Source organism: Oryza glaberrima, chromosome 2 (assembly GCF_000147395.1).
Source record: "Oryza glaberrima chromosome 2, OglaRS2, whole genome shotgun sequence".
NCBI classification, from domain to species: Eukaryota; Viridiplantae; Streptophyta; class Magnoliopsida; order Poales; family Poaceae; genus Oryza; species Oryza glaberrima.
The window spans coordinates 7,398,976-7,412,008 of NC_068327.1; positions in this window are offsets into that span (position 1 = coordinate 7,398,976).

The window sequence follows — 13,033 nt, forward strand, 5'->3', positions numbered from 1 at the left end:
GTCAAATGAAATAAAATTTTATATAAAAATTTTAGAGCTCGAGGAAATATACAATTTTGTAGTTAACAACTTTTTCATTTAAGATCTTTTAGATATCCAAATATTCGTTACAAAATGCAAAACCTATTTTTTAAAAAATCTTAGATCTATATTTCAAACGACATTAGATGGAGATAAACTTTATATAAAAGTTGTAGATCTGGATGATATCTACAACTTTGTAGCTTATCACTTTTCCATTTAAAATCATTTGGAGCGTCGAATAAGAATTATTAGTTTTTAAGCAATTAAAACCGGTGGAAAGAGTTTGAACACAAATAAAAAATTTGCATTTAGGTCCCCTAAAGCCCTCTGGAAGGACGATTTTTAAAAAATGGCCTTCCAGAGGGCGAGAGGCGACTAGATTTGTAAATTTTGAAAAAAATGTTTTTGTAAATATCTTAATAAAAATGTAAAAATAAAAAAAATATGAATCGTGGGGGGATGCCTCGTTATGTTTACTACACTTTTCTGTTTGTGTCAAAGGCGTTTACGACACGGAACTGTCTATCCATTTGTCGGGTGATTTCAAAAAAAAAAATCACCCAGATTTTTTCTACCCTTAGATTTACATCCAAATAACTAAAAAAGAACACAACAATACATATTTACTTACACAATATTTTTATCAAAATTATAATGCACTTACATTTCATATCAACTGAATTTGCAAATGTAATTTTAGTTATATAGCACTGTAATTTTATATTTTAAAGAAAATAACAAATACATATTTACTTGCACAACATTTTTACCAATTACAATACATTTACATATCATATATATCAACTGAATTTACGAATGTAATTTTAGTTATATAGAACTGTAATTTCCTGCACTAATCTTGACACACGATCCTACGCCCAGGAAAACATCAAATATCAGAGAAAAAAATCACGCGACAGATGTTTAGCAAAGTCGTTGCGCACATGTCACAAGTTAAATACGTCATGTGATCCATAGTTCAAACTTAAAAAAAAAAGAGGATGCTATGAACTTCAATCACCTTTAACCTAACACTGAACTCCCTTTAATACAACACTAAATTCCATGAGTAGGGACGGATGAAGGGAGGAGGGGGTAATTAACTCACCAACTAACGGTGAAAGAGGATGTGACTCCTCGACGGTGCTCAAAGCATCGAAACTCTTGCAGAGAACTTAGAGTTTAGGTTCCAGGGTGGGAGTCGATGTGAGAAAGGGTGGGGAGAGGAAGGACGGAGAGCTTTCACGGATTTAGAGGGATAGCCGAGGGCGACGAAAATGGCGGTGGGCGGCAAACATAGGTGGGTGGCGAGGCGGGAGTGGTTCCTTCAGAGTTGTAGAATTGAAGGGCAATGGGCGGGGAGGTCGGCAGGAGCGTGGAAGTTTGGGTGGTTAAGAGGCGGGGGGTGTTAGGGGTGTCTTCAATGACGCGAGCCGCTAGAGACAAGGAAGATGGCAGGGGTCCTCACTGCTGCCCGGCTTGGGAAGGTGGGGAAGGGGAGGAGGAGGAAGCCAGTTAGAGCAGTCTCGTTGGCGCGAACAATTATAAAAGGCGACGCATTAGTGGTCGAGGAGATAGTGGCGCTCATTGGGGAGGCGAGCGTTCGATCTAGCGTTACCTCGAAATGGCCTTATCGTAGGTGGTCCTCCTGAAGGCCTCGCCTATAATTCTATAGGGAAGTCGTCTATGAAAAGGTATTTCTTAAGGACAAGGTGAGAGGGGAGAAGAGATTAGGACAAGGTTTCTGTAGCATACGAGTTGTAGCATAATCTATACCATCTAAAGGTGATTGAAATTTGTGGGTATTTTTAGGTAATTGAAAAATCAAACAATTCTATAACAAACATGGTGTATTGACTTAGGTTATAGTTACTACTGAGCTTACTCGGCTGCACTAGCTAGCTGCAGCAGCAAAAATCGGAAGGTAAGCTAATAGCCAACTACTAGCCGCAGGCCAGCAGTAGATGGCTAGCTACGCCATATCCATAGCCATAGCATTGACTACTCATGAGCTCAATACTTACCTATTCAATGGGTCTAGAGTAGAATTAGAGATGGATAGAAGGTGGAGATGGGTAGAATAGGTAGGTGGGAAAAATTGATGCATGACATGTTGTCGGTAACATATTCTTTTTTATGCAGATTTATGGTTATAATTGGGTATATAGACCTTATTTAGATAAGTTTAAAATTTTGAGAAACAGCTGGTAAGAAGTCAGCTGGTGAGAATATGAAAAAATTAGGTAGGTTACAACCAAATTTCGTTATTAAATATTATAAATGATCAGTACTATGGACTATACATATTAATAGGCAAATAATCTGCGGTACATTCCAAGAAGATTAGAGCATCTCCAACAACATCTCTAAATTAGACTCTCCAAATACTGATATAGCCAACTCTTCAACTGGTTTGGATAGTTAAACTAGGTGTTCACTTCAACAGTCTCTATATTTACATCTCCAAAATGATAAAGGACCCACATGTCAGCCTCCATTGCCTTCTTCCTCCTCCTCTTTCTCTTCTCCTGCATCGGCCCATCGATCCATCCTCGAGTACGCACGCGTGTGAGGCGGGAGGCGACGGCTCCCCGCGTGTGCGAGGCTGGAGGCGACGACGGGCAAGGGAAGCTGGCGACGGTGACCTCAATCGGCCACCGGAAGAGAGTGGGGGGAGAAAGAGGAGGAAGAGAGCATCTCACGTGGGACCCACGATTGGTAAGCCAATTTGGACTGGCCAAGTTTGGCCATTGAGAGAGCCAGTTTGGCCAGCCAGATGGCTTGGCCATCCGTTTAGCAATACTATTGAAGCTCGTTTTTAGTTCATAGCTGTCAAATTTTAACTTGGAGAGTGGGATGACCACTCTGTTGGAAATATTCTTAGTCACCATATTTTGTGTACTAGCAAATATTTCACCTAGCAGTGGTTTTCTAAGTATCAAGAAAAAAGCCACCGTCCAGAGCCGAAATGGAGAACAGGAGAATGTCTGAAGTCAACCTGCGTTCTTCTATTGGTCATGTTTCCGCAGGTGCTAAATTACCTGGCACACTGCTACTCGCGATGATGATGTAGATTTTTTTTTAGTTATTGATGGCAACGCTCTCTCTCTCATTTTTTGAATAATCCGATGAGCAAAACGAATGGACCGATGAGTAGTACGACACAAAGCCTACAGGATTATTGAAAGCGGTAGGCAAAGTAAGGGTTCAATTTCACTTCAGTCAACATTACACCAGATCGAATATATATTCAAAGGTGAATGCCAATTTTTTTTTCACCTTTCCCGTTACGTTTTACCATCTCCGTCCTCGTATTGTGGTTATTTCTAAAATTTAAATCTTGTTTATTAATTTTTCACTCTCATCTCAAATGATGATAATCATCTTTTATTTAATTTTTCACGTAATCTTCTTATCTTAACTTTAATTTAAAAAACAGAAAGAGAAAGAGAAAGAAAGAAAAAGAGAGAGAGAAAGTAACTAACAATACCTAACTATATGTCTTTCTTTTATTACTCACACTCACGCACTCACAAAGTGTACACACTCATAATCCGATGAGCAAAGTAGTACACGGTAAAAGTGCACACATGCAACAACACACTCACACATCTATGAATATGTATTTCGTAACACACGTCTAATAACACTGGTGGAGAAATAATCTTTGGTCGGTTGACCCAAATCCACAATAGTCCCGGTTCCATTAAAAACCGGGACTGGAAACGATTTTTAGTCCCGGTTTATAAGAACAACAGGACTAGATGATCTTTATTCCCGGTTGCTGTTACCAACCGGGACTAAAAATGATCTTTACACCAACCAGGACTAAAGATGATTTTTAGTTCCGGTTGGTTCCGTGTCAGGCGCCTAGGATCTTTAGTCCCGGTTTGTAACACCAACCGGGACTAAAGATCTAAGTTTAATCTCGGTTGGTGTTACTAACCGGGAATAAAAATCAACACGAACTATAAAATCCCTATTACTTATCCTCTTCTCTCGTCCACACAGTAAACTCTATCTCTTTCTTTCTTTCTTCCTCTCTAACTCCTGCCTTATCTCTTTCTTCCTTCCTCTTTTTTTGGATTGAGCGAGATCGAGCGCGAGAGCAAGTCGGCCAGGCGGCGGCCGGCTCGGCGGCGGCTTGAGCAGTGGCGGTGGGCGGCGGCGCGCGGCGGTGGCCGGCCGGTGCGGAGAGGAGGCGGCAGCGGCTGGCCGGGCGGCGCCTCTGTGGTTTTTTTTTTTTGAATTTGTGATTTATTGCATGATCCTGTGATGTATTTGATTTGTGTGCAATGTGAACTTGTGATGTATTTGCGATGAATTTTGTATAACTTGTGATGTAATTTGATTTGTGTGTAATTTTTTTTAGGATTTGCGATGTATTTGATTTATGTGTATAAGTAACTTTAAGATTTGTGATGTGGATTTAAGATGTTACTTTGATTTGGGATTTGGGGATATGCATGCCACTTGATTTGGGAGAAAAAAAAAGAAAAAAAAAGAAAGGGGACCATCCGAACTGCTGTTATTCCCTCTTTTGTTCGACTAGAGATCAATTTTAGTCTCGAATTCGTAGTGCCGGTTAGATAACCGGGACTAAAACCAACAACACTTTTTTGATTTTACTAAATTTCCATAAAAAACATACATGCATCTGCGCAATATTTATGTGTAAATCCTGACGGGTTCAATTTATCGTACACACCACCACACCATCTATGCTTCCCCGCAGCTAATTAATTGCATCTTGATCATTGATTATATGGACGGAGGCCATCTCGATCTGTCGTGATCACCACAGTTTTGGCTGGACGGTGTACAATTGCATGGGAGCACAGTAGCACAGCCGTTTTCTTGGTCTTCGAGACATATGACTCGATCGCGTCGGTGTTGCTTAACGGCGGGGGTGCAACTACGACGACTTCAATGAACACGTGTACGTGTATATTTCGTATAAGCACATGCCTTCAATTCGTTCGTTCGGCAATTTCTCACGTTTTGCTCTGGTGACATGCATGTGGCATCGATGTCGTTCTCAATGCAAGTCACATCGATCTATCTTCAGGTTTTACTAGGTGCATATGCGTGGATCGAAGGTTTGGCGTGCGGCTGGTAGAAATCGAACTGGAAATCTGCAAACATGATCACACCTACCATGTACGATCTGAGCAACATGCGTACTCCCTCCGTCCTAAAAAAAATAAATTTATGACAATAAATTTAGACAGATGTATATCTAGATTCGTTGTACTAAGATGTATCACATTTAGTATTAGGTTGGTTTTTATGGGAAGGATGGAGTATATCTTTCTTGACTAATATGAGATCTTTTAAATAATTTAATTCATTCTAACCAATTATTATAGAGGTTACATGACAAATAACTAAAGATTAGAAAACTACTCCCTCCGTCCAAAAAAAAATCCAATCCTGGATTTGAATCTAGACATACCAATTCTGGGTTTGAATTTGGACATAGAGAATCTAGACATACAGATTCAAACCCAAACTTGGTTTTTTTTGGACGGAGGGAGTACTTAAAAATACCACCTTAAATACATAGATCGATTTTCTTGTATGGTTAGCCAGAGTATATATGTATAACAATTATTTGTCACAATGGCTCAAAATCTTCGAAATCAATAGCTAATTCTTTGTCGATTTAATTATTTTGTTGCTACTATCACCACCGGCGACTGATGTTAACCAAAGCAAATTATAACATCAGGAGAGTAACTTTTACTATAAAAGAAAGTAGGAGAGTCTCATGTAGCATATATAATATATATAAATATTAATTACAAGTCACATATGTACATTATATATAATATAATATATAAATCAGTTATTTGTCTAGATTTTTTTTCACCATCATTGTTATTGAACCCGATCCGGCGGGTACACCACCACAAGGACATCGTGTCATTAGGGAACTTCCAATGCGACGCTTATAAGAAGGTCATGACATCTAGAATATCGTCATCACTATTCTGAACATCTAGAACAATGGGTTTATTCAGAGAGTTTACCCTAAGGTACAAATGAGGGAGGGGCATCACGACATCACCTATGGAAAGATAGGTGGTGCCTATAGGCATCTCCAATGTCAGGACTCTAACGACAACCGGCTTTTCCACAGTGGCGACTAGAAATGGCATTGTAGCCACCTGCACCCACCATTGCCACCAAATCTGGCCGGGAAACCTTAGTCACTAATAGAGAAGCCCACCGCCACCACGTCCACCACTACCGCACGTCATCCTCTTGTTGTTGCCGCACAGGGCATGGCTAGATCCATTGGTGGGTCCAAGAGCAGCCCGTTCACTTGACATCTCCACACTAAGCTACCACCATCCTCTTGCCTTGCCTTCCTGCATGCCACTGTCCCCCCTGCCTCGCTAGTGCCACCTGTCACAGCCTCCTGCCACGCCATGTCCTAGGAACTTCTAGCTAGAGGGTGTCGCCGCAATCCCTACCACCACTCACCTTTCTCGAGGACTGCCGGAATCTGACGCTCCCCTCTAGCGATGGTGAGGAGGAGATCCACAACTATGTCGCCTAGTGTTCCACGATCCGCAAATACTAAGTCATTTACTAATGTGAGATAAATTAAATAGTCTATTTGACGATAATAATTTCTAACTATTTGACTTGGAAGCTAAAGAACTAAACCTGATAAGGACATCCTCCACTATTACCCGTTGGCAAAAGACGCAAAAGTCGGGCGGCGACCGTGTGAGCCTCTGAATAATCCCACCTTGCTTAGCTTGGGAGGAGGAAGCCACCTTAAAAGGGAGAGCCACCATTCCCCTAATGGACTAGTCTTTTAGGGAGATTGGGCCTTTCCCCGAGTGGGTGGGCCTAAGAACTGTTGGGGTCCGGGCAACCTTAATTTATTGGGCCTCGGCCAACCCCACCTGGGCCGGATTGTTATCATTTGGTATCAGAGCTGGGCCCTTGTTAAGGGGGTGGGAATAATGAGGACATCCTCCACTATTATCCGTTGGCAAAAGACGCAAAAGTCGGGCGGCGACCGTGTGAGCCTCTGAATAATCCCACCTTGCTTAGCTTGGGAGGAGGAAGCCACCTTAATGGACTAGTCTTTTAGGGAGATTGGGCATTTCCTGGAGAGCCACCCTTCCCCTAATAGACTAGTCTTTTAGGGAGATTGGGCCTTTCCCCGAGTGGGTGGGCCTAAGAACTGTTGGGGTTCGGGCAACCTTAATTTGTTGGGCCTCGGCCAACCCCACCTAGGCCGAATTGTTATCAAAACCACTTAACAAATCAGTGAACTTCTACTGTTGTTGGTACTTCTTCTCATTGTCGAAGCCTCGAAGGGATGGGTGGCAGTGATGGTGAAAGATAAAGGGGAACACGACAAGGTACTTGGGGGTGAGGCAGAGGCCATAGCACTTGACCCTACTCTTGCTCGGAGCACTGTTGTGCTGGGGAGGGGGAGGTACACGCCTTTGCTCCAAGGAAGAGGGATGGAGCTGCTGCAGTCGAACGGGCTGCACCGCCCTGCATCGCCACCATTGCTGAGGAGCCACCCTGCTGTTGCCCTAACTCTAGATCTGGCTGCCCATGAAGCCATCCCTGCTTCGGATCTAGCCGTCCCCGCTGTCAGCACATGACGCCGCCGTTGAGAAGGAGGAGGTCGTTTGGGGAGAGGGAGAGGAGATCACCGTCAAGGTGGAGGAGGCCAGGAGAAGCGAGAGATAAGGGGCAAGGGAATCCAGGGATGAGCGATGGAGAGAGAAATGTGGCAAACGATGAGGTTGAGAAGGATCCAGAGGCGAAATTAAAAAAACGATCGAGCGATTCAGATGAAATAAAAAACTATTTTGTCGGTGGCCTCCACGCTTCACTCGAATGTCTCACCACGATCCATCTGTGCTGGTTTTAAAAAGAACAAAACCAATATATGACATATAAGTGTCAGTTATAAGAACCGATGAAACACATATAAGTGCCAATTTTTATTAATGAATCGATACTAATATCATTAGTGCCGGCCGGTTTTATTACAAAGAATAAAATCGGCACTAATAACATCTCATTAATGCCGGTTTTTTATCCTCCAGCGCTCCCACGGGCATGCGCGTGAGCGGGAAAAGCCATATAGGTGCCAGTTCTTGTGTTTCCGGCACCTATACGCCCGTTCCCTATTTGCTTTTCTGTAGTAGTAATAGCTTCTGATCTTGATTGCAATATGATCAAAACCGCCTAAAAGAACCAATTTATATTAATTTGGGATAATTAAATACTTGTCTCGTGGGAGGACTGAAAGGTTTTCTGGAACAAACCTACAGAGGGATTCGCCCTCTTGTAGTGAAGGTAGTAGATGGCTCTTAATTACATCGCAAATGTACTATAATAAAATTTAGTTTCATCCGTCATGATCTCTCCAGAAAAGTATTTCACCGCTTCTAATTAACTTTATCTCGAGTAGCTTTTGCAATGAAAAAGACACTACACACTATCCGCCTCTTTCCTGCCTAAACTCTAAAAAGACATGGAATTCCTGATCTAGATAACGTAAACATCGCTAGCTAGAATGTCAAAAATCCGGCTGCGCCAACGATTCATTCCAAGGTACACACCGTCGATCGGTATTCATCACGGACAACTATCGGCCGGCCCACATATGATCATGAAACAGGATCAATCAAAGAAGTAAATAAAATGTACGAAAGCGATCGGACGGTCGGACTTTATCGATATCGATCGATCGGATGGGCACCCGGTCCGGTAGATCGACGTGACATCCATAGCCATCACAAACGCTAGCTTGGATAGATTTGCAAGGGACCAGTAGTATTACAAGCTGGGAAGGGCTAGCTGCACGTGAGGAAATTTGTGAAAAGAGAGCAAAGCTAGCTAGCTAGAGCTAGCCAGCCAATATATTTGATAGAATTTTCTATGCCTCTGTTTGCTGTACTTTATTGAATCTGTTTCTGTTATGTCAATTTCAGTTAATCATCCAGTGAAGACAGAATCAAGTTTGACAAATTTTGTGGCTATTATTTTCTTACATGAGGTTTCTACATATAATTGATACACGTACTGCATGTTAAGAATCTATGCCTTTTCTTTTTCGAATGAATGGAAGAATGGATTAATGCATGCAACACGCTTCTAAGCCTCTAAACTGTCCGATTTTTGTAAAAACTAGAGAGGTATATCAATTTATTAAATAAATATTTTCAATTCAATTTTCAACTATACAATAATTAATTAATTAAGTTGTACCATCGAATAGTGATCACAAAATCATCCAGTTATATGTATATAAAGGGACATTTAATTATTTGCCACTTTTAAGATGTGTCAATTAAGGATTTGCCATTTGCTGTCTATGACATGTAGGCCCTCGTGTATCTATGACATGTGGGCCCTCGTGTATCTATGACATGTGGGTCTAGTGGAAAATCCTCTAGAACCACTCGTAAGAGTGGCAAATAGTTAATTATTTCAAATCCTATTTTACTATAAAGTTGATGCCCACTAACTACTAAAACTTAACATGCAAGTGTGTCACATCATCACTCACTAGCAATTATTATCTAGAGTATTTTAAATATCATGCTAACATGACATATCATTTACAATTTTGTTGTATTTTTAGAACTCAATATGCAAGCAATGTCAAATCATTATCTCCACATCATTTTCACATTATTTAAACATATACATCTACCATTTATATAATGTGTTGGGCCCCTTTGAATCAAAAGATTTATCTAGGAATTTTATAGGATTCAAATCCTATAGGAAGTTTTCCAATTCCTATGAAATTCCTATGGAATGGCACATTGTATGTGGATTTTGGAGGAAATATAGCAAGAGATCTAACCTTTTGGAAAATTCCCTTTGAGTCTATCTCTCTCATCCGATTCCTGCATTTTTCCTGCGCTCCAATCAAACGACCATTCCTGTGTTTTTCCTGTGTTTTGCAATCCTCTGTTTTACACTTCAATTCCTATCAGAATCCTGTGTTTTTTCTATTCCTCCATTTTTTCAACCATGCGATTCAAAGGGGCCCGTAACATGCATTATTCCACATATCCCGTAGCAAAGTGTAGGATATCAACTAGTATACAATATGTATAGTTGAAACCCACATTAATTATTAATTATTAATTATAAATAGCTGCCACAGAAAACCACCCGTATCACTGGTGACCTTTCACTAATTTGGATTGATGGCCCATTGATTTTATTTTATTTTTGCTTTTGATTAGGCATATCTCTATAAGACTATGTGTATTGTAATTTGGAAAATGCTATGTTCACATCTCAATACCCTATTACCGCAACACACGGGACGCTATCTAGTTAACATCGATGATTTGTCCCATCATATCATATTGTATCAGAAATTTTACAAATAACAAGAGAAAAAATTATAATTAATAGGTATATGATCCTCTCCCTTTCAAAAGTACATCAGGTTTGCACATGATCTCAGCATGCTGGTGATGCACAATTTATATGCATTCTCTTATCCCTTCTTACTATATAGTTGGTATCCACTACAAGCATTAACACTATAAAGAAGCATCCAGGTTAAGCCATATCATCGATAATCAATAGCCGTCGGATCAAATGCATCTTTGTTTGTTTAACTGTGCATGCTTTAAGTAAGGAAACTGCCATGGGTAATTAGGCACATCAATGGATGACCCACTTAAGTGCTCCTGGTCATACATTGCATCCATCCCCCATATTAAGCCACTGCTATATCCCTTAACCATCTACTAATCAAATGCCAACTTTACACTTTATTATTTTAGAATGTTTATTTTTGATATTTCAATTCTTCAATTATGTTTGTAAGCACATATTTACAAAGTTGTTTATCATCACCATAAAATCCCGCAGCAACGCGCGGGGTATCAAACTAGTACCATTAATTAGAGGCTCCTTTGAAAATCCCCACATCAATAAAAGAACAATTTAGTTAGGACAATTTATATTTTTGTGAAATTAGAATAATTTAATAAATTAAGTTAAAATGTTAGAAATTTGTACATTAATCGAAAAATAAAGTTGTGCAACATCTCTGAAAACAATTGGTTGGTTGCCATACATTCGAATATGGAACAAAATAAAGAAAATGATCGCAAAAAAAATCATAAAAAATATACAAGTACCTATTGGTGCCTTCTAATGAATTCCTCCTCCTGCTAGAACTACGCTCTATACATCAATGTCATTAAGAGCAGGTAAAATAATGAGTTGCAAAACTATGCCACATCATCATATTCTTGTGTAGAGGGGAGAGAAGAGAAGAGGGATAGAAGAAAACGACCGACTAATTTGTAGCCCGGCGCTAGAGATTTTTTAGTTGGTATCGCTCTCTTGCAGCTGCTCCCGGCGATTAAAAACACACATTGTGGGGCCTGTGCAACCACAGTGGATCATACTACCCCTCCACATTGCCCTCCCCATCTGCATTGCCCTCCCCTCCCAATCCCCTTCCTCTCGATCGCCTCCGCCCCATTGATTCTCAACGCGCGAGACCACCGTGACGATTTCTCTTCCGACGGTGCAATGTCCCCCTCCGGCTCCCGTGCTTCTCCTCCCCTCTCTCCGACGCAGCTCCTACGCTTCTCCACCTCTCCCTCCCGCACTCGCGAAACTACCTATATATATGACAAAAAAATCCAGTCGCTCCAAAATTCCCCATCGCAATATTTCGCCGATTCCGATCTCCTTCTTCCGCTGGCAACCTCGACCACAGCCCTGCTCCTCTTCCACCTTGAATAATCTCTCCCGCCCCTGTGAGAAATTCCTGCCTAAAACCATAGTTCCCCACCACCAACACCATGTCTCACCGGACGAAGAGGGAGGTGGCACCAGCTCCTTAGGCCATCGTGAGCTCTACTGGTCCTTAGAAAAGTGTGTGAACTATGTGGTGTTTTGTGATTACTTCTGTAGCATACAAATGTTAATGTCAAAACAAAATTGGCTACAATAATGATCCACTTCACTCTTGATCATACACATTGACGTATGCTAGTTATAATTAATTATTTGATTTATGAGATGTAGCTAGCCAACAAGCAACCTATTGTATGAGTAGTTGGCTTCAGCATTAGCTATAGAATGAAGTGTAGCCGGCAATAGGCTATAATATTAGCCTTGCTCTAATTAGCACCAAATGGATCAAGCAGAGTCCCCAATTAACCATCTAGCTAGATCCCCACTCCAATGGTGGCATCTCCTCCCTTGCAGATGATCTCCTCGTCCTCTCGAGCTAATAACTCAAATGCGGACACCCAACGAGATGTACCTCGATCGGGTGTGTGTGTGTGTGTGTGTGAGAGAGAGAGAGAGAGAGAGAGAGAAGGGTTTGCATTGTTGACAAGGACCAGCATGAGGCAAATTGCAGAATAATTATAGCTTGTAGGATAAGCAATATGACTTAGGGCCCATTAGCACTTTCAAACGGTCCCTAAGTCATTGCCATCATAGTAATGGATGAAACTAAATTTATGATAATTATTCAAGGACACAGGCGAACGAATTAAATATTAGAAATATGATAAGTTGATTTAAAAGAGTTCACTAATAAGACATACTGATGAAGAAAGTTTTGCATTAATCATACCGTTTAGAAACTTGAAAAGCATGCATGAACGCGATAATCTGACAATGATAATAAAAAAAGAACATGCCCTTAGCTAGAGTACGTTTGCCAAACCCAGGGGAAGAGAGGAAGGAAGAAGGGGGGAGAAGGGCAAGGGGTATGTATGGATCAGCCTAAGAACGAGGTGCAGATAAGGGTAGAACACAAAGTGGAGTGGTGCTTCAGGGTATCCAATCGCATGGATCATGTTGGACGCCCAAATAAAATCATTGTCAAATTAAAATGTAGATCATATTGATATTAGTATAGTGTGACTCCTAAAAATTCAGTGAACTCAACAGCAATATTGTATGGCTTCAACCTTGGTTAATAAAAATGGGTGCACATCTGTAGGTCGGCCTATCCATTCCG